Below are 21009 nucleotides of genomic sequence, written 5' to 3' on the forward strand. Positions count from 1 at the left end.
CATCTCGCTCTTTGACAGAACAACGATATGCCCAGGTAGAAAAGGAGGCTTTAGGACTAACCTGGGGATGCGAAAGGTTTAAGGACTTCCTCATAGAGAAACACTTTCACCTAGAGACAGACCACAAACCTCTCATAAGTCTGCTGGGTACACAAGAGCTGGCGGAGCTCCCTCCTAGACTTCAGAGGTTCTGTCTGAGGATGATGAGATACAATTACACCATCACACACACACACACACACACACACACACCAGGAAATGCACTCTTAACTGCAGATACACAAAGCACTGTGGGATGTAACTCAGACAAGGATGTGATGGAGGACACTAACATTTATATAGATGGTGTATTGGACAATATGCCCGTAAGCTCCACATACATGGTGTAATTCAGAGCACAGCTAAAAACAGATAGCACTTGTTTTGAGGTAATGAGACTGTGCCAAGATGGATGGCCGTACCTCAGCTACATAACAGGCCCGGTAAGACAGTTGTGGGTGGAAAGAGTAGTCCTCACAGTTCACAATGGTCTACTTTTAAAGGGTTCCAGATTGGTAATACCCTCTGCTATGTGCAACACAGTGCTAGAATAATTGTATGAGGGGCACCAAGGGGTCGCTAGATGTCGGCAACATGCCAGAATGTATGGTGGCCTGGGTTAAGTGGACAGCTATATGAGCATGTTCAGAACTATGAAACATGCATAAAAGGGAGAAACACAGAGCTTCCAGCCAGACCGTGGGTGATGTTAGGTGCAGATTTATTCTCACTACATGGCAGCACATATTATATATGTGGTGGAATAATTTTCCAGATTTGTGGAGATTGATAAACTGACTCCTACAAGATCTGATGATATAATTGTACACCTTAAGTCGATCTTCTTTTCTCTGATAATGGACCCCAGTTTTCCAGTCAGAAGTTTGCTAGCTTTGCAAAGGACTATCGGTTCCAGCATAATACCAGTAATCCCCAGTTTGCTCAAAGCAATGGTGAAGCAGAGCATCACGTTCAGATGGTGAAGCATTTGTTCACCAAAACCAAAGACCCTTACCTAGCACTTCAAGCATACAGAGCAACACCTTTGGCCAATGGCTATAGTCCAACCCAACTCCTCATGGGGAGAAGGTTGCATACTCTGGTGCTGCAGCATCACTCACTTCTGGTCCCAGACCTTCCTGGTTATTCTGCAGTGGCTGTGAACTAAAGGAGAAGAAGAGAGAAAGAGGCAGAGGTCTATGACTCATGACACCACACTACAGACCTCAGCCATCTCTCGTCGGGACAGAAAGTATGGATTGCAGACACAAAGACACAAGGCATTGTAGTGTCACCACATTCTGCACCACATTCATACTTGATAGATGGTCCTCAAGGTACTATCAGAAGGAACAGGTGACATCTTGTTCCTATGCCAAGCACTGGAAAAGTTGAGTGAAACTTCCCCTGAACGTGAGCAATGTCCCGAGAATGGATCGACTTTTTCAATGAAGAGCTCAACTGAGGCTCAGTCAGTTTAGAATACTCAGTCACCCATAGCATACAAAACACGTTCAGGCAGAACAGTGATCCAACCAAAAAGACTAGATATATGAGCACCTGTAGGTTACATGAGGCAACATGGAGCTTATGCAATTGAAATAACCAAATGTTCCAGAGTTAATTGGTTAAACTAAAACAAGGGATTTGTGTGAATACAGTACTTTATGTGTTTATGTTTTGCTGAAAATAAGCAGAGTATATTTTATTTTATCTATAATGTGAATTTTCAAGTGCCTTTGTTTCTTAGAAGGGGAGATGTAGTATAAAGATGTTTGCCCCTTTAAGTAGAAGGACAGGAGCACGTCTGGGGGGAGGGTCACGCATGCGATATGAAATGTAGAGGCATGGCAGTTTGGAAATAAATATGGAGACATACACATTTAAGAGTGTTGAATACAATTTATTAATAACACGACAATTAAGACTACAATCATAAGAAGTTCAGTTTTCATTATTGTTTCTTCTTAATAAGTACTTTGTGTGGTAGTAAAGACAGTGCTGGAGATGAGTATCATACCAATTACTATGTACCTAAACATTTTACAGCAACTTTGCCTTATTAATTGAACACTTCCCCAAACCGAACGGTAAGCACAATATCCCCTGAGAAGTTTGATTCATTAAAGCATGAAAAGCAATATAAGCAGCACTCTACTCCATTCATGTCAAGTTTTTCAGGTGTCTTGTCTTGTTCTCTGGTGTTAGCTCATCATTATGTTTCTGCTGGAACCGCTGTTGTGATGATATGATGATATATTCAGTCTTGAATCCGCTCAGACAAAAAACAATAAACCAAGTATCCAGCAGCAACTGGTCGACTGCAGTCACAGTGGTCTTCTTTAAGTTTCTATATGTGTTGGTTGAAAGGCAATAAAAAAATCTATTTCGTGTTTATTGGCTTTGTCTAATGTGCAAAAAAAACAAAACAAACAAACTACACAACAGCTTTTCGTCATGTTTTTCTTTGTTAAAATAGCCAAATCTATCAGATATACACTATATTGCCAAAAGTATTCGCTCACCCATCCAAATAATTGAATTCAGGTGTTCCAATCACTTCCATGGCCACAGGTGTATAAAATGAAGCACCTAGGCATGCAGACTGCTTCTACAAACATTTGTGAAAGAATGGGCCGCTCTCAGGAGCTCAGTGAATTCCAGCGTGGTACTGTGATAGGATGCCACCTGTGCAACAAGTCAAGTCGTGAAATTTCCTCGCTACTAAATATTCCACAGTCAACTGTCAGTGGTATTATAACAAAGTAGAAGCGATTGGGAATGACAGCAACTCAGCCACAAAGTGGTAGGCCATGTAAAATGACAGAGCGGGGGTCAGCGGATGCTGAGGCACATAGTGAGCAGAGGTCGCCAACTTTCTGCAGAGTCAATCGCTACAGACCTCCAAAGTTCATGTGGCCTTCAGATTAGCTCAAGAACAGTGCGTAGAGAGCTTCATGGAATGGGTTACCATGGCCTAGCAGCTGTATCCAAGCCATACATCACCAAGTGCAATGCAAAGCGTCGGATGCAGTGGTGTAAAGCACGCCGCCACTGGACTCTAGAGCAGTGGAGACGCGTTCTCTGGAGTGACGAATCACGCTTCTCCATCTGGCAATCTGATGGACGAGTCTGGGTTTGGCGGTTGCCAGGAGAACGGTACTTGTCTGACTGCATTGTGCCAACTGTGAAGTTTGGTGGAGGGGGGATTATGTTGTGGGGTTGTTTTTCAGGAGCTGGGCTTGGCCCCTTAGTTCCAGTGAAAGGAACTCTGAATGCTTCAGCATACCAAGAGATTTTGGACAATTCCATGCTCCCAACTTTGTGGGAACAGTTTGGGGATGGCCCCTTCCTGTTCCAACATGACTGCGCACCAGTGCACAAAGCAAGGTCCATAAAGACATGGATGAGCGAGAGTTTGGTGTGGAAGAACTTGACTGGCCTGCACAGAGTCCTGACCTCAACCCGATAGAGCACCTTTGGGATGAATTAGAGCGAAGACTGCGAGCCAGGCCTTCTCGTCCAACATCAGTGTCTGACCTCACAAATGCGCTTCTGGAAGAATGGTCAAAAATTCCCATAAACACACTCCTAAACCTTGCGGAAAGCCTTCCCAGAAGAGTTGAAGCTGTTATAGCTGCAAAGGATGGGCCGACGTCATATTAAACCCTATGGATTAAGAATGGGATGTCACTTAAGTTCATATGCGTCTAAAGGCAGATGAGCGAATACTTTTGGCAATATAGTGTATCTTCGCTTGTTTTTCTCATAGGAATGATTGAGTAACTATGGTAATGGGAAATCGATATCCACCAGAGTTCAGCAAGGCATGTCATGACTGGTGGATTAAAAGCTCAATGTGATTGGCTAAAAAGGACTTCCTCAAAATAAAAAAAAATAAAAAATCATTTGTGAATCGAAACCTGGCAGGAAAGTCTCAAAATAGCCACACACATGACGATTTGCAAATGCAGATTCAACGATTCCTAAATAGCTGAAACAACATTCACAAATGTTTTGATGCAAATTAATTCAAGAACTCGATAGATATGTATTTGTAAAAACTATTTGAATTCATGAATGAAAGTGAGAAGTATTTGTGTGGGCAATTGTGGAAACATTTGTGCTCTGACATGTGAATTGTATTTTGAATTTATGAATTTTGTGAATGTGAATTGTGCTGTGCATTTATGTATTGCATTTTGTAAATGTATTATTTTAAAGATCATTCTGGCTCCATAGATGGTTGTGTCCCAAACCAGGAAAATTCTGCCTCCGGAGGATGTATACGGAGGTAGGAAGGGATAAAGGCACATTCGAATCCAATGTTCATGTCAAATCCTTACTAATGAGATACCTTCATCTGATAAATCTTTGAAGGTAGCATAAATGTGTCCTTCGCTGTCTATCAAATCCCACAATCCTGTGCATGCAGTTCCACAGCGGGTAAGCTGAAGAAAGAAAATGGCGGCCGAAGCAGCAGATGAAGGCCAGTTTGTATATAAATGTAAGTTTTTTCCACTTTTCCCAACTTTGATTCCATTTCTCGTGTGGAAGTAGTACAGTAGTTTTTAAATATATGCTTGGTTATCGCCAAAACCCTCTTGATTTTGTTCTAGATTAAAATTCGTTTGAACTAAATGAATACTGGTCTCCTAGCAACGATATGACGTATTGCTGCCTCAGAAGCCTGTCGGAAACCGTTTTCAGGAGGTACCTTCATATGCAAACGCTGTCTGTTAAGTCATTGACTGAACAGTCACCGAGGCAACAAGGATTCAGACGTAGCAATTATTTTCTCATCTTTTATTCATCAGTGTTGTTTAGAATGTCAGATCTGTCTGGCCTTATGAGCAGTTTTACATTTCCCAAGTGCTTTAAAGTAAAAAATTCATGGTTTAATTCAGGTTTTGTGGTCTGTACCGCACCGTTTAGCGCTCCTCACAATCCAGTCGAGCCCGGTTTATACAAGCCTGGTCCAGCGTGAGGATGTACACAAGTTGTGCTGCATGCTGAACAGATGGAAAGTGCATTTAGCGCTTAAAAACATTTTCGGGATAAACTATTGAAAATCGTAAGGTGGATTCCACACACTAGATCATCTTTTATTATTTAGTAAGACTAAGAGCTCTCTTCATTTTAGATAACCAGTACAAAGTAGTCATTTACTGTATATATAAATCACACAGGAAAAGTCTATGGGGTTTTGCTCTGCCCCGTCTGTCCAGGGCCCTGTCGTCCTAACCATCCCCCATGTAATGCTGCCCCTGTGTATGTGTGCAGGTGACCTCAGGTTGAATCCAGCTTAGTCCTATTTTTTTAATTGCTGTTTTAGGTTTAGAAAAAGTAATGAAATTTAGTACAAAAAGAATAAAACAAATATATTCAAACAAGTTATTTGTTTTAGAAAAGACTTCCTTAACTGACTGTAACAGTTGTTCTCATTTTTTGAGAGTTTGGAAGGACATGGGAACAGGGTCTGAAGCACAAAGTTCACTGAACATTTTTATTTATTTTTTTGGAGTGTGTACAGCAAATTCTCTTCCAATGTCCTGTTGACCCTTTGGCCTTGTGGGGCTCATTCACATGTTATCTCTCTGTAGACTATGTCCATATCCTAGTACTGATGTCCAACTCTGAATGTTTCCACAGCTCTGTTGTGCAGATGAGACTCAGTGGTGACAGGTGCTAAAACATGCTTTCTCACACGAATGCATGCACAATTCTCACCCAGTTACAGATTCATATTTGCTGTTCTCCTTGCTTTAATAAAGACATGGTAGCACCCTGCAGGAAGGTTACTGTGCAATAAAGGACCGTTAATCTATTTTCCCCTACATCATACAATTTGTTGGGGTGCATAGAGGTATGTGTTGTTTTCTCTGGTTCAACAAAGACAAGAAAGAGAACGAGGGAAGGAGAACAAGGTGGAGTGAATGAACAAGATGGAGAGAGATGGACCTTGTTGTTTCCACAGACTTATTACAATTACAAATTACAATCGCTTCCCAATCACAGAAGCCTGCAGCTCCTTCTAAAGGCTGTCTAGTCACATTCACCAAAGAACATCAGTCTTATTCCACTTGGCTGTAGCAGTTTACCTTTTCTATTTGTCAAGAGTTCTCACCTCTTTATTCTTAAATCAATGCAAGGTTGTATTTGTATGTATGTAAGGTGCAGTTGCACAGAAATAGGGTCCACCGTATTTCCATATTTATTGATTTCTTTACACACATATTCACTAGAGAAAGCTTGAGGTTTACAAACCATAGAGGACATACAGTATCTCTTAACATGTAAAAGCATGAGACAGCTCACCTTTATCAAATCTATCAATTCCTTCCCCATCAAGTTTTCTAATGAACTCACATTTTATAGGGAGTACTTCACTGGGAAAAATCAGGCCTGTATTTCCTGAAACATTTCATGACTCTGCCTTGAGCTGCTGGCATTTTACTTTGAACAGAAACAAACACAAAGGGAGTTTAACTCAACAGCTGCACCACTTTTGTGCATGGCACCTCAGTGCAAAAACCTCTACCAAAAACCACAAATATTTTTTGTTCTAACCAGCCACGACTGCAACAGGACATTCTGTCAATCATTTGGTTTCTATTTCTGCTGCGTTGTGCCGGGAAGCGCAATGTGCAGTGAATTCTGCTGTGTGGTCTAAAATCCTTCTCATAACAGTACATTGAAACTGCCATCAAAACAACTCGATTTTGGCCGAGGTTGTCACATCTACTGACTGTTTTGCTGAGATCTAACTCAGAGGTCTGTCACACACATTGATTCTGTATATCTTCAACCAACCAACATACTGACTGCCTCAACTTTCTCTCCGATTCCGTTACGCAGACCAAAATAACAACATGAGTTGTATTGATCAAATTTCTTTTTTTCTTTTTTTTTTTTAAATAATAAACTGAAATGGATGCGACTCATGGAGTAATTTCACCCAGTGAATATGTGTGATTGCAATTTAATCTCTTGGGGATTGCCATAGAAAGCATATGTACATGCAACTTCAGTGAGAAAGAATTTATGTTCAATAAACAGACTGTTCCGCTTAACTGTTCTGATTTCTGATTTTATTAGAAATTTAATGGTATCCGATATTGCTCACTCATTCACTCGTTCACTATTTCCTATTTATTGGATGGCAGTGAGTGCACTATATCAGCAAGGAGTGAACGAAATGAGTGAGTGAATGAGTGAGTGAAGCAGACGGAATGGCTTAACCATCCATCTGCAAGCTGCCTTGAGATGTCACACAGATCACATTAACTACAACACATAGAGACTGTGTCTGTTCTCCGAACTACCAAACACTAAGTAATTTAGAAAAAGAAAATGGATTTAGGTCAAACTTGAAATTTTTTTAAGATAAACATCATATAAAGATAGGGCTACTAAATATTAGATCTCTTTCAGCCAAAGCGCTAATTGTAAATTAAATTATTACAGATCATATTTTGGATGCACTCTGTTTGACTGAAACATTGCTTAAACCAGATGAATATATTAGTTTAAATGAATCTGCTCCCCCAGGTTATTGTTATAAATATGAGCCTCATCTGAAGGGTGGAGCAGGAGGTGTTGCTACAATTTACAGTGAAGTTTTTGGTGTTACTTAGAGGACAGGATATAAGTTTAAGACTTTTGAACTAATAATGCTTAATGTGACGCCGTCAGATATAAATAAAAAGTCTCTGTCGTCTTTTTCCCTTGCTACAGTATATAGATCACCCAGGCCATTGTCTGATTTCCTTGGTGAATTTGCTAATTTTATATCAGATATATATCAGTAGTTACTGTGGATACAGATTTAATTGTTGGTGACGTTAACATTCACATAGATAATGAAAATGACACATTGGGGTTAGCACATATCAATATTCTCAAGACTCTTGGAGTCAGACAAAATCTGACAGGACCAACTCATCATCATAATCATATGTTAGATTTAATTCTGTCATATGGTGTTGATGTTGATACTATAGAAATTCTACTGCAGAGCTATGACATCTCAGATCCTTACCTCGTCTCTTGTATGCTGCGATCAGCTAATGTCACTCAATCTACACCATGCTATCATTCAGGTAGAACTATTTTTCGACCACTAAAGCTTAGCTTTAGATTCACTAATAATCAGCTCGGAAAATGGAGCACAAGTGGAAGAAGACAAGATTAAAGGTATAGTATTTTGCTGTGAATGGAAGGATAGTGTCAGACAGACACTAAAAGCTGCCAGGTCAACATATTTGAGCAAACTCATAGAAAATAACCACAACAATCCTAGGTGTTTATTCATTACTGTGGCTAAATTGGTTAAGGAATAAAGCCTTGACTGAACCAGATATTCTGTCACAGCACAATAGTAATGACTTCATGAATTTCTTTACTGACAAAATAGAAATCATCAGAAATAAAACTGAATTATGCAATCATCTGTCACAGCACCTCAGAAAACAGTGTCTCATAATTTTCCTCACATGAAGAGCTAACAAACTTTTCAAAACATCAAATGTCACAACATTTTTGTTAGATCCAATACCAACTAAGCTCTTAAAAGGGAGATTCCCTGTAATCTCAGAAATTCTTCTTAGTATTATTAACTCCTCGTTATGGAATAGTCTCGCTAACACTGTTCGGAATGCAGACACACTCACTAAGTTTAAGTATAGACTAAATACTCATCTATTCAGCCAGGTATACACCTACTTTTTTCATCAACTCACAATTAGACTGCTTTAGTTAGGTTTGCCGGACCCAGAAACATTTCTCATAATATATAACTCTGCAATAAATTGAATGGCATTTATTCTAATATTATTCTATTTGTTTCCCTGTCTCAGCCTCGGGATTCATATCCGAGGTTACCAGAGCCTGCCAGATCCAGCTCCATTCCTGCTTGGTGTTGGACTCCACTGCTATGTGTCGCTGAGTGGTGAAGACTAACTGCAGCCGGTGCCAGCAAGACATCACTTCAGTCTATTACGATGGACTTCAGAGGACGAACTGATGCCAACTCCAACTGTAAGACTTCATTTGCCACTGCCTGAACCTTGGACTTAGGATGGACCTCACCGAAATGACCTGCCAGTTGAACTGCAATGCACCTCATTGATCTCTGCCTGCATCACCTTGGTCTAATGATGGACTACACTTTTAAAACGAAATACATAGACTCTCAATGAATTGCCAACAAAAGCCTTCATCAGCCAACTAACAAAGGACAATGCATTTATGTGAAATTCTGCAGTTAATCCAGGATGGACTTCAAAGACATTAATCATTAATCTTACAGTCCATACAAAATCTTTGTTTAAACACTGGCCCTTAACACTTATTTGGTTTACTAATTTTAAACCATGACTTGCACTGCACACAAATAACTAATATTGGCATTATAATCATGCTGTTTAGCCAGAGGGGAACTGGCCCCTGGTTTCTCCCAAGGATATTTTTCTCCATTAGCCAACATCTTATGGAGTTTTGTTTTCCTTTCCACAGTTGCCTTTGGCTTGCTCACTGGGGTTCTAAATACAATTATTATTTAATAATTAATTATTTATTTTTCTACACAATTTACCATCATATTTAGTCAAGCTACACAATGATGACTAAGACTTGTGGAAGGCTACCCACAATGTTTGACCCAAGTTTAAAAATTTAAAGGCATTGCTACCAAATACTAACAAAGTGTATGCAAAACTGACTTTGTTAGTGCATTAATTTCACTAGCCGGAAGTGAGTGACTGCAGTGAAAGTGATCTGATTTTTGTATCGTCCAGAAGGGTCAAGTTCTGTAATCAGAGGGCGTACAGAAACAGGGCAGATTGTCCTTGTTACTTTTGTAACCTCCATTCCCTGATGGAGGGAACGAGACGTTGTGTCGATATAGTGACACTAGGGGTCACTCTTGGGAGCCCCAAACACCTCTGCTTTTTGAAAAAAGGCCAATGGGAATTGGCAAGTGGAATTTGCATGCCACTCCCCCAGACATACGGGTATAAAAGGAGCTGGCATGCAACCACTCATTCAGGTTTTGTGCTGAGGAGCTGAGACAAGGTCCTGGCCATTTCAGCGGGTAGTTCAGTGTTGTGGCAAGAGGGACACAATGTCTCGTTCCCTCCATCAGGGAACGGAGGTTACAAAAGTAACCAGGACGTTCTCTATCTGTCACTCACTCGATGTTGTTTCGATGTAGTGACACTAGAGGTCCCTATACAAAATGCCACAACTTGCTGAACTGTGTTATGTGGACTCGCGGTGCGAGATTGGCAAACCGCTGTGTGCCTCGTAGCCAGCACACCAGGCCGTCACGTAACCTCCCCCAGCGCTTTTATGAGTGTCGAACAATCCTTCGGGAACAAGTCAACTGCCCAAAAAATAGGGACAGGCTAGCCCAGTCATGGCCTCTTTTCCTCTTTTTTCTCCCCAGAAAGATTGGAATTTGTTAACCAACTGGGGACCATAAATGTCTACGTCGGGGGGGTGTCACTCCCAAGGGGAAGACACCATGGAGACCACACCCCACCCAGAGAAGGGGGGGGGGATATTTTGAGTGGAAATACGTCACATGATCTTACCGAGTCTTGTTGGAAGTATGTCATGTGGAGAAGTCGCATGGTAGGTCCTAGCCGAGGGGGGAGGAGTTTCTACAAACATGGTGACCGGGATGCAGTTTACCGACAGGGAAACGATTTAGCGTAAGATATCACATGGGGTCACCTACGGGGAACCAGCACATGTGGAGCACCTACCCCAGTACAGGGCCTAATTAGCACACATACTGGGCCGTCAGTGAGTTTCTCTGCAAACTCGTCTGCCACAGGGCTAAGGAGGAAAGTCATCCAGGGATCACAGCTCGTGAAAAAGGGAAGGGAAAGGCGCTATGCGCAAGCGGTACACCTGGCCAGCTGTGCCGGAACTTATCTGCTCGTACCTGACAATACACAGGACGAAACCGGCTCAACCCGGAGATTGTAGAACCTCTCAAAGGTGTTGGGTGTTGCCCAGCCCGCTGCTCTGCAGATGTCTGCCAAAGAGGCGCCACTGCTCAGGGCCCAGGAGGCCGCTACACTGTTAGAAGAGTGGGCTCGTGATCCCATGGGGGGCGGCACGTCCTGAGTGTGATATGCCATCACAATGGCATCAACGACCCAGTGGGCGATCCTCTGTTTGGAGACAGCGCTTCCTTTCCGCTGTCCACCAAAGCAGTCAAAGAGCTGCTCTGAGCTTCTAAAGCTCTGCTTGCGATCCAAATAGATGCGTAAAGCATGCACCGGACACAGCAATGCCAAGGCTGGGTCTGCCTCCTCCTGGGGCAGCGCTTGCAGGTTCACCACCTGATCCCTAAAAGGGGCAAGGGCTGCCTCTGTGACCTTCGTGAAGATGCGAGGGGACAAGGACAGGTTGAAGGGGAGGACCTTGTACTGGTACGACCGGCCCTCGAAAGCAAACCGCAGGAAGGGTCTGTGTCGAGGTAAGACCGAGACGTGGAAGTACGGGTTCTTCAGGTCTACCGCCGAGAACCAATCTTGATGCCAGACAAGATTGGCCGCAACCCACTGCCTTTCTCGAGAGGGCTTGAACCCCGTGGCTGTGCTGAGTCCAGATACATCGAAGCACTTACCTGGCTCCTGAGGCCCACCATAAGATTGGTCGAGGAGGGGGGAGGAGGAATATCGTCCCTGCAGTCCGTTGGAACCAACCTGGTGTGGGCATGTTTGTGCCACAGCTGTGTGCACAGGGGCAGGGGGTCTGCCGCTGGAGCACCAAACCTGCCAAAATGGGATGGTGGACGGTGGTCATGACGACAGCCTTGCGCACCTGACATGTGAGCCAGGGAACAAGAAAACCACTCTTTTGTTGAAGTTTTGGGTACTGCAGCCTCTTGGGCATGCGGCAAAAAATGAAACAAAAGATTCTCCTCCCGGCCCTCCACCGGGGGATGGAGTGGTCTGTCCACCAGCTCCATAGAAGTGGGTCTCCTTGTCCCTGGGTCACCCGTCTCAGGGGTGCTTCGAAGCCTTCCTTGGGTTCTTGGCAGCCGGCCGTGAGACGGGTGGCATCTGCTTCCTGCGGTGGGCTCCACGCCGGGGCTGGGCCGCGGGGTGGGCTGCGGCAGAGCCAGTGCTGTTGCTGCAGGAGGACGCCCTTGGTGACGAGCAGACGGGGTGCGGGTTCTTGAGCCGCGCCGAGGCCGGATGTGCTTTATTGCCTCTGTCTGCTTCTTCACCGCCGAGAACTGCTGGGCGAAGTCCTCGACAGTGTCGCCGAACAGGCTGACCTGGGAAATGGGGGAGTCAAAGAACCGTGCCTTGTCAGTCTCTCTCATCTCGACCAGGTTGAGCCATAGGTGGCACTCCTGGACCACCAGGGTGGATTTCGCCTGCCCGAGAGACCGTGCCGTGACCTTCGTCGCCCGGAGAGCGAGGTCAGTCACCGAGCGCAGCTCCTGCATCAATCCTGGGTCAGAACTATCCTTGTGCAGTTCTCTTAGCACCTTGGTTTGGTGCACTTGCAGGAGAGCCATGGCATGCAGGGCAGAGGTGGCCTGTCCAGCAGCACCACAGGCCTCAGTCGCCAGAGACGACATAACCCTACAGGCGCTGGACGGGGGTCTCAGGCAGCCCCGCCAGGTGGTGGCACTTTGCGGAATCGCCGAGTACCCCCTGGCAGCCCCACCATCGAGGGTAGTGAGAGCAGAGGAGCTCAGAGACCAGGTCCAGGCAGTGAAAGGTGCCCACCTCGTCCTTGTGAGCTCCTTATGCACCTCCGGGAAGAAAGGGACCGGGGTGGTGCGCGGCCGTGAGCGGCACTCCGGGCCCAGGAACCAATTGTCAGGCTGCGAGGTTTCAGGGGGGGTGGAGGATTCCACTCCAGCCTGACACACACAGCCGCCCAGGCAAGCATGGCTGCCAGCTGTGTGTCAGGCTGTGACTGGGCGTCCACACCCAATGGTGGGAGCCCAGTCGAGTCCTCAGCGTCAGACTGGACAGCCCGCTCTCCGATGCTGCAATCGAGAGCTCATCCACTTCGCGAGCGCCAAAATGAGATCACAAACTCGCCCTGAGACGAGACGGCGGTCTCATCCCAATGGGGCAAACGAGCGTACTGGGGAATGGGAGATCCATGGGGAGTTACCCGGTGGAGTGGCTCCCATTGGGGTCCCCAATTCGCCCCCAGTGCTAACCGACGTGGCCTCAAACCCGTAGGTAGAAGGACCGAGGCGGGGAGCCACTGGGGTGGTCTTTCCCTCTAACGAAGGAAAAACCGCGACCGCAACGTTGCCATGGTCAAGCTCTCGCAGTGATAACATGACCCGTCCATGAACGATGTCTCCGCATGGGCAGCGCCCAAGCACGTAAGACCGTGATCGTGGCCATCGGAAGCAGAGAGGTAACGACCGCAACCAGGAAATACACACAAACAGAGAGGCATCTTTAAAAAGATGCTCTCCGTTAATGCCACTCTTTTAGAAGGGATATATACACTTTTAGAGAAAGAATATACTCTTTTAGCTGCTGAAGCACCCAGGGGCGTTCTCTGCACTTCACCAGTGCAAGAGGGGGAGAAGCCACTGTAATGCACTGTAAATCCAACAGCTTTTCGAGGTGAATGGATCGGCAGAGTAATTCAGCTTGCTGAACACAACCGCTCGGCTCCGAAGAGAAAATCTGAATGAGTGGTTGCATGCCAGCTACTTTTATACCCGTATGTCCGGGGCAATGGCATGCAAATTCCACTCGCCAATTCTCATTGGCCTTTTTTCAAAAAGCAGAGGTGTTTGGGGCTCCCAAGAGTGACCCCTAGTGTAACTACATCGAAACAACGTAGAGTGAGTGACAGATAGGAAACTGCTATTATCACTGTTTGACTTGTCTTATGTTCTCACTTTGTAAGGAAAAATGAAAACGTGGTTGTGTTAGAGTTTTGCAAGAATGAGAACAGAATCTCAATTACACTCTAATGCAGGGTCATCACTAATGAGGTTAAAGGTTGAAACAACTTTATTCTTCTTCTAATCTACTAATGTAGAATACAGTAATTCAATGTGTTTCACTTCTCTATAAAAAAATAATTAATCTACAAATCGTGCTCTACATGATGCAGGTAGTTTTAATATTTCAATCAATAGCCCCCTCCACCCTTTCCAAAAAAATAGTCTGATCCTGCACTCTGATAAATGTTCTGAAACTGAACAGACTAGATATGATGAGTTAGTCAAAAGTGAGTCAGTATGTTGTCAGGAAAGAAATTAAAATTTCCATAAAAGTATTTTGTGTAGAAGGAATTGTTGTGCTCAAACAAGACTTGTATAATAACTTCAGGTGCATAGAGACAAAACAAATGTATCCAAAATCCACAAGAGAAGTACTGAATGAAAAACAGATTACAAAAACAGATTTTCTCCCCATTTTGGAATACCCAGTTCCCAATGTGCTCTAAGTCTTTATGGTGGTGTAGTGACTCGCCTCAATCTGGGTGGCGGAGGACGAATGGTGGAAAATGGACAAAAGAAGTACAGAAAAAAGAAACAAATAATTCCACAAGAAATTAAACAACCCATACCACAAGAAATTACATCTGAGAAAACAACCATGGTCCATCTCCTCATTCATGCCACTGGGACGAAAAAAGGAGATGTGTCATCTTGCCTCCTGATAGTTGTTTTCTCAGATGTAATTTCTTGTGTAATTGGTACTGGTCTCTAATCATGTGTCTGCAAAAGATATTTTTTTTATGATTTTTGTATGGTGAGCACTGAAGAAATCTATGGGCGGAAATGTTTGTTTACTGGTCTGTTTTTAACTTACACTTTGTCACTAAGCAAGTCTAAAATAAAAAATAAAAAACATTTTTTCTAGACTTTTATTTGCCTGTTTTTCAACTTCTCTTGTGGATTTTGCATAAAAGTATGTTTGCCATAAAAGCAAAGAAAGTAATAAAGAGACCAGAAGCAGTGTAGGGTACAATGCAAAACCGAACTACTTTATAGGAAAGGCAAGTTTATCAAACAAGTAATTTAAATGGGATAGCTCATCCGAAATTAAAATTCTGCAACCATTTACACACCCTTATGTTGTTCCAAATACATATTCTATTTGACTTTCTCCTGTGGAGCAAGAAAAGAGATGCTAGGCAGAATAGCAGCCTCAGATACCATTCAATTTATTGCATCTTTTTTCACACAATGAAAGTGAATGGTGTGGCTGTCATGTGCCTAACTTTTCCTTTGGTGTTCCACTGAAGAAAGTCATGTAGCAACGAGGAGAAATTTCATGAAATTTAACTCTAGACATAAAGTGGATGTGGACCCTTTAAGAATCAGAGTTTTGCGACATTTGTTTTCCGGCACTCTTTCGTGTTGTGCATGTGTGCTGGATAAAAACATTAGAACGTGTTGCGCAAGAGAGCTCCCAGTTTTGTTCATTAGTTGAGAATTCTTTGGGATGCATATGGATTGCATGTGTGGAGTTTGACCATGTTTTGATAGACATGCAATAACTGGCTTCTACCGTATTTCGATGAATTCGTTTTTGTATTTAATTTTTTGTATTTTCTTTTTTTTTTATACATATATATAATATGGCCCCATCGACCGCTGTTTTCTTTTTTCTTCTTAATAAACAGCTGTCGGAATAAAATCCCAAAAGATATTTTTGTTTCCTGTGGTGATTATTTTCAATCCACCAGCTAGATTTTTTAACCGGGGTATCTGACTTTTGGGAGCCAATAGGTACATTTTTTGTTCTTTTTGAAATATGGTAGAGGTGAAGATAAGTGCCAGTGGGACACAGAGTGGAGGCTGTCCTCCTTGGTGCAGTTGTCCAGTGAACAGATGCTGAGACATGGCAAGGTGACGAGACTGCTGGTGAGAGAGAGAGAGAGAGAGAGAGAGAGAGAGAGAGAGAGAGAGAGAGAGAGAGAGAGAGCACCTGTGTTCTGCTGATTCCACGGGGGTACTATTTGATGAGACACCTATCCAGTGACTTTCTACATGTAAGGAAAGAAGTATATTATACAGACATTCGACAAAATATCCTTTGGTTTCAATGTTACAGACTGATTAAGAGGCTTTTTTTTTTGCCCACAAGTGAACTGACACCATTTTTTTAGTAAATTAAACTTTTAAAAATGTCACAATCTGATGATAATAGTCCAGTATTACAAAACACTGATGATGAACATGGTGCAGGTAGTAGTATGCATGATGTTCACTGACAGATTCAGGAACTCAACAGAAAGCATGAAGAGACCATGGCAGCTATCATCAATTTGAGTAGAGAGCCTACCAGGTCTTATGTTTTTCTGCTAAGAGAGCATCACATCCAACCATTTAGTGGTGATTTCAGCAAAGTTAGAAGACATGTTGATTAGCTTATTGAAGAAGTAGAGAGGGTGTTAGATGCTAGAAATCAGACCACAGAGGACTAGTTAGACCTCGTACTCTCCTTCTTGAAAGGTGCAGCCTTAGAAGAGGTCAGATTACGGATGGGAAATGAACCAAAGTGACCATGTGGACCTGAGAGAAGCTTTCCGACAAAAGCGCAGTGTGTCTCAGTTGTCACAAACATTCTATAGCCTTAAACAAATGGAATGCGAGGATATTCGTGCTTACTTTCTTGCTTTGTCTCAAATTCTGACTTCTATCCTGAAACAATCATCAAATGCAATATCAAATGTGAATTTGGCAATCCAAGAACAATTCATTGAGGGGATTAGGGAAGCAGGCCTTAGAAGGGAGCTTCGTAAGCTTGTGAGAGACAAGCCACAGTCAACACTATTTGAAGTGCGAGATAAGACCCTTATGTGGTCTCTAGAAGATCCTAAATCTTGAGTCACAAAATTGGTCAGCAACAGAAGTGTTTTGTCAGAGACAGCAGAAGCTCAGTGCGTTTCTGTTGGTATACCTGAGAAAAACCCTGCTACTCTTGAATAAGTTTTAAAAATTGTTGCAGAACTAGGAAAAGCTGTAGGAGAGCTAGCTCAAGCTGTCGAGAAACTCAGTTTCCAATGCATTAAGTCAGAACCTATGGCTCATAGTAAAGCCAAGATGAAGCCAAGGTTTATAGATGATTGCCAGCCAATATGTTTCCGGTGTAATGATGTAAGACACATAGCTAAGAGGTGTGTGAAGAAAAACAAACAGACTGTCACAGAGAATGCTAAAACATCAGTACGGCAGGGAAACCTGCACCCTCGCTTGCTGTGAGCCAGGCAGTGCGAGGGCAGTCATAGGCTCATGTCCTGTTGCTAATCTAAAGATTAATGGAGTAATGACCTCTTGTTTGCTTGATACAGGAAGCCAGGTCAGTACTATTTATGAGAGTTTCTTCAGAGAACACCTGTCTTTGGAGGATAAAGATATGCTATACACAGCAGGCTGGATGAAGATTACAGCTGCCAATGGTTTAGGGTTTAGACATACCATACCTAGGTTATCTTGAGTTGGAGGTTGAAACCATGGGTATTACTCTACCAGAATGTGGTTTCCAAGTAGTCAGAGACTCACAAAACTCTCCTGCTGTACCAGGCCTCATTGGCATGAACATCATTAGCAGATATAGACAATTGGTTTATGCAGAGTTTGATACTACGTGAGACGTGTGAGGTGAGATTTCAGAGAATTTCTGCTGATATTGAAGAGATCAGTGTAAACACACAAAAAAGTTAAGTTACTGGAGGACAGCTCCAAAGGGTTTCTCAACAAACTACACATTGGTGGTACTCCTAAACAGCATGCAGAGCTGAGTGATTTATTGATGAAGTACTCATCAAGTACTGATGTTTTTTCTTTTGAGGATGAAGACCTCGGTTTTACAGACAAAGTGCAACATGAGATTAACGTGGTGGATGATGTACTGGTGGCCCAGCCTTATAGGCATATGCCACCTACTTACTATAGGGAAGTCAGAGAACATTTCACCAAAAGAAAGGAGTGATCCAAGAAAGCGCTAGTGCTTATGCTTCACCTATCGTGCTAGTTAGAAAAACTGATGGCAGTCTAAGGCTTTGTGTCGATTACAGGCAGCTGAACTCAAGGACCAAGCAAGATGAATTTCCTCTGCCTAGGACAGATGAAAGATCTGTTCTTCCATTGATTAAGCTAGTGGATATCATCAGGTTGCTGTCCACGAGCGAGACAGGCATAAGACTTCATTTACGACTCCATTTGGGATCTTTGAGTATTCTTCTATGCCCTTAGGGGTTTGCAGTGGACCTTCGATGTTTCAACGTCTTATGCAGGCTTCCTTGGGTGATCTAATTTTTCAGATCATGCTAATGTACCTTGACGACATACTGGTGTACTCACCCACTTTCCCAGAGCACTTGCAGAGACTGGAAGTATTTTTTAACAGACTAAAAGAAACAGGTCTCAAAGTTAAGCCTGAAAAGTGTAATTTCTTGCAGCAAGAAATAACTTTCTTAGGTAATCAGATTTCAGCTCCAGGTAAATTTTAAGTGGTCAAACAATGGAAAATCCTCAGTACAGTTAAGGAATTCATTGAAGGTTTTTCTATAATTGTCAGCCCTCTTCATGATTTAGTGAACCTGAGTATAAAGCAGTTTGGTGCCATAAAGAGATAGTTTAGTTCTTTGTGGTCATCAGAGTACCATTCAGCATTGGAGCTGCTGAAGGAGAAGCTTACTTATGCTCCTGTGTTAGGGTATGCAGATTTCAATCTTCCTTTCACACTGGAGACTGATGCGAGCAGTGAAGGCCTGAGTGATTTCTTATACCAACAGCAGGGTGAGTGTAGGAGAGTCATAGCTTATGTCAGTAGGAGACTTCGTAAAGCAGAAGGGAATGACAGAATTTACAGTAGCATGAAGCTTGAGCTACTGGCCCTCAAGTGGGCTATCTCTGAAAGATTCAGTGGTTATCTGCTAGGTTTCAAGTTTGTGGTCATTGCAGATAACAACCCTCTGTGCCATCTTAAAATGGCCAAGCTCAGTGAAATTTAGCAAAGATGGTTTGCTCAATTAGGCATCTTTGACTTTGAGGTGAAATACTGCCCAGGATGACACAATGCAGCTACTAATGCACTCTCTAGGCAGCCTTCAGCAGGAGAAGCCTGCCACTCCTGAGGATGCAGAATATTATGATTCTATTGTCATCTGGATTATCATAAACAAATTAAAAACAGCCTTAGAACCTGACTTAGTGATGGCTGGTGAAAAGTGCTGTAGGGTTAGACAGATTGGTGCTTTAGAGTGTGGAGTAGAGGAAGGCAGTAACCCTCACGAAAGTACGCCTACTCTGCCAGGTTATACAACAGCTGAACAGAAGGATTTTCAGTTGAAAGATCACACTCTCAGTTCTTTCAGAACCTTTTGGGAACTTAAAAGCCCACCACTTGTGAGAGATCTGGTCTATCAAAGACTGTACTGTCATTGATAAAGAAGTGGAAGTGTGTTACGGAGAGCTGGATGGCTTGCTTTATCACATTGTGTATTACCAACATCGTGGTGAATGTCAACAGCTGCTCTTACCCTCATGTCTAAAACACAGGTCCTTGAAAGTGTTCATGACAGTATGGGACATAAGGACATTGAGCGCACACTAAGTCTGTTGAGTCAACGATGCTTCTGGGTTGGCGTGTATAATGTGTGGAGCAGTGGATCAAAAAGTGTCAAAGGTGCATCTTAACCAAGTTGCCACAGTCAGATGGTCACATGGCACCATGCAAGGTTCGGACGTGTGAACGGCGAGCTCTGCACACTTGCTTCTTTGAATACTTTTTTGTGTCATAAACTGGTGAGATTCGATACACCCTGATTTTTAACTGTTCTAGGAAGACAATATGTCAAAGAATTCAAAATCCTCGGGCTCTGGAGACATTAAAAGACACTTACGTGCTCAAGCTGAAGCCCCTGAGCAGCAGGCCGAAAGCCCGGGACTCAATTTGGCCAGTGAGGTGAAAGAGATTCGGCGTCAACTGATGAACATGTCGGCGATGCCAGGCCCTGAACAATTCTGGGAAAATTTCTGAGATCGTCCGATAAAGAAATTGTGTTGTGTGAGGCAAGGAGTAAAGGAAGTCTTTCTTGGAAGAACCACAGCATTTTCTTGTTCCCAGACTTTGCAAATTCGACAAGAGAGAAGTGTGATCATTTCAAGGAATGCAAGAAACTCTTACATCAATGGAAGGTCGCTTTTGCACTGATGTTCCCGGACAAATTGAGAATAGATACTAAGGATGGCCACAAAATATTTACATGCCCACAGCAGGCGATGTCCTTCATAAAGTCAATGGAGTGTAAGTCATCTTGTTGTACTCACGTTGCAGCCGAGTGGGCCTGACTCACTGAACATTCACTTGACTGTTCGAGGAACTGAGCACCTTTATTGTTTCTTTTTGTGCTGGTTCTGTCTAGCGGCTGGAGTTTGTTTTGTGGAATAACACTCCTTCGGGACAGCTTGTGGATGAATCTGCACGTTCTTTGTGCTTATGCCTCTTATTGGCTGGAATTTGTTCTGTGGAATATTTCTTGCAAGACATTGGAGTGATTAAGTCATATGTTGCACTCATGAAACAGCCGAATGGGCCCCCTCACTGAACATTAGTTTGACTGCCCAAGGAAACTAAACGGCCTATTTTTGTGTGTGTGTGTGTGCTGGTTCCGCTAGTGGCTGGAGCTTGTTTTTTGGAGGAACACACCTTCAGGACAGTTATGTGGATGAATCTACACGTTCTTTGTGTTTATTCTGCCTATTGGCTGGAGTTTGTTTTATAGATAATTTTCTGTTGTGTAATTCTGTCTCACAAAATTTATATAGAAGCACCAGACTTGACCGATCTGATGGCAAAGTTGCCGCAGGGTCTCTCGTAGGTGTACATGGACTGTTTGAGTTTAGAGGGATGGACGCCTGTTGGCATTGTCTTGCGCAGGATTAATGCGCACATTTTTATTTTTTCTGTTTTTTGTGGGGGGGGGGGGGTTTGATTGTTG

The sequence above is a fragment of the Myxocyprinus asiaticus genome, chromosome 8 (assembly GCF_019703515.2).
Source record: "Myxocyprinus asiaticus isolate MX2 ecotype Aquarium Trade chromosome 8, UBuf_Myxa_2, whole genome shotgun sequence".
Taxonomy (NCBI): Eukaryota; Metazoa; Chordata; class Actinopteri; order Cypriniformes; family Catostomidae; genus Myxocyprinus; species Myxocyprinus asiaticus.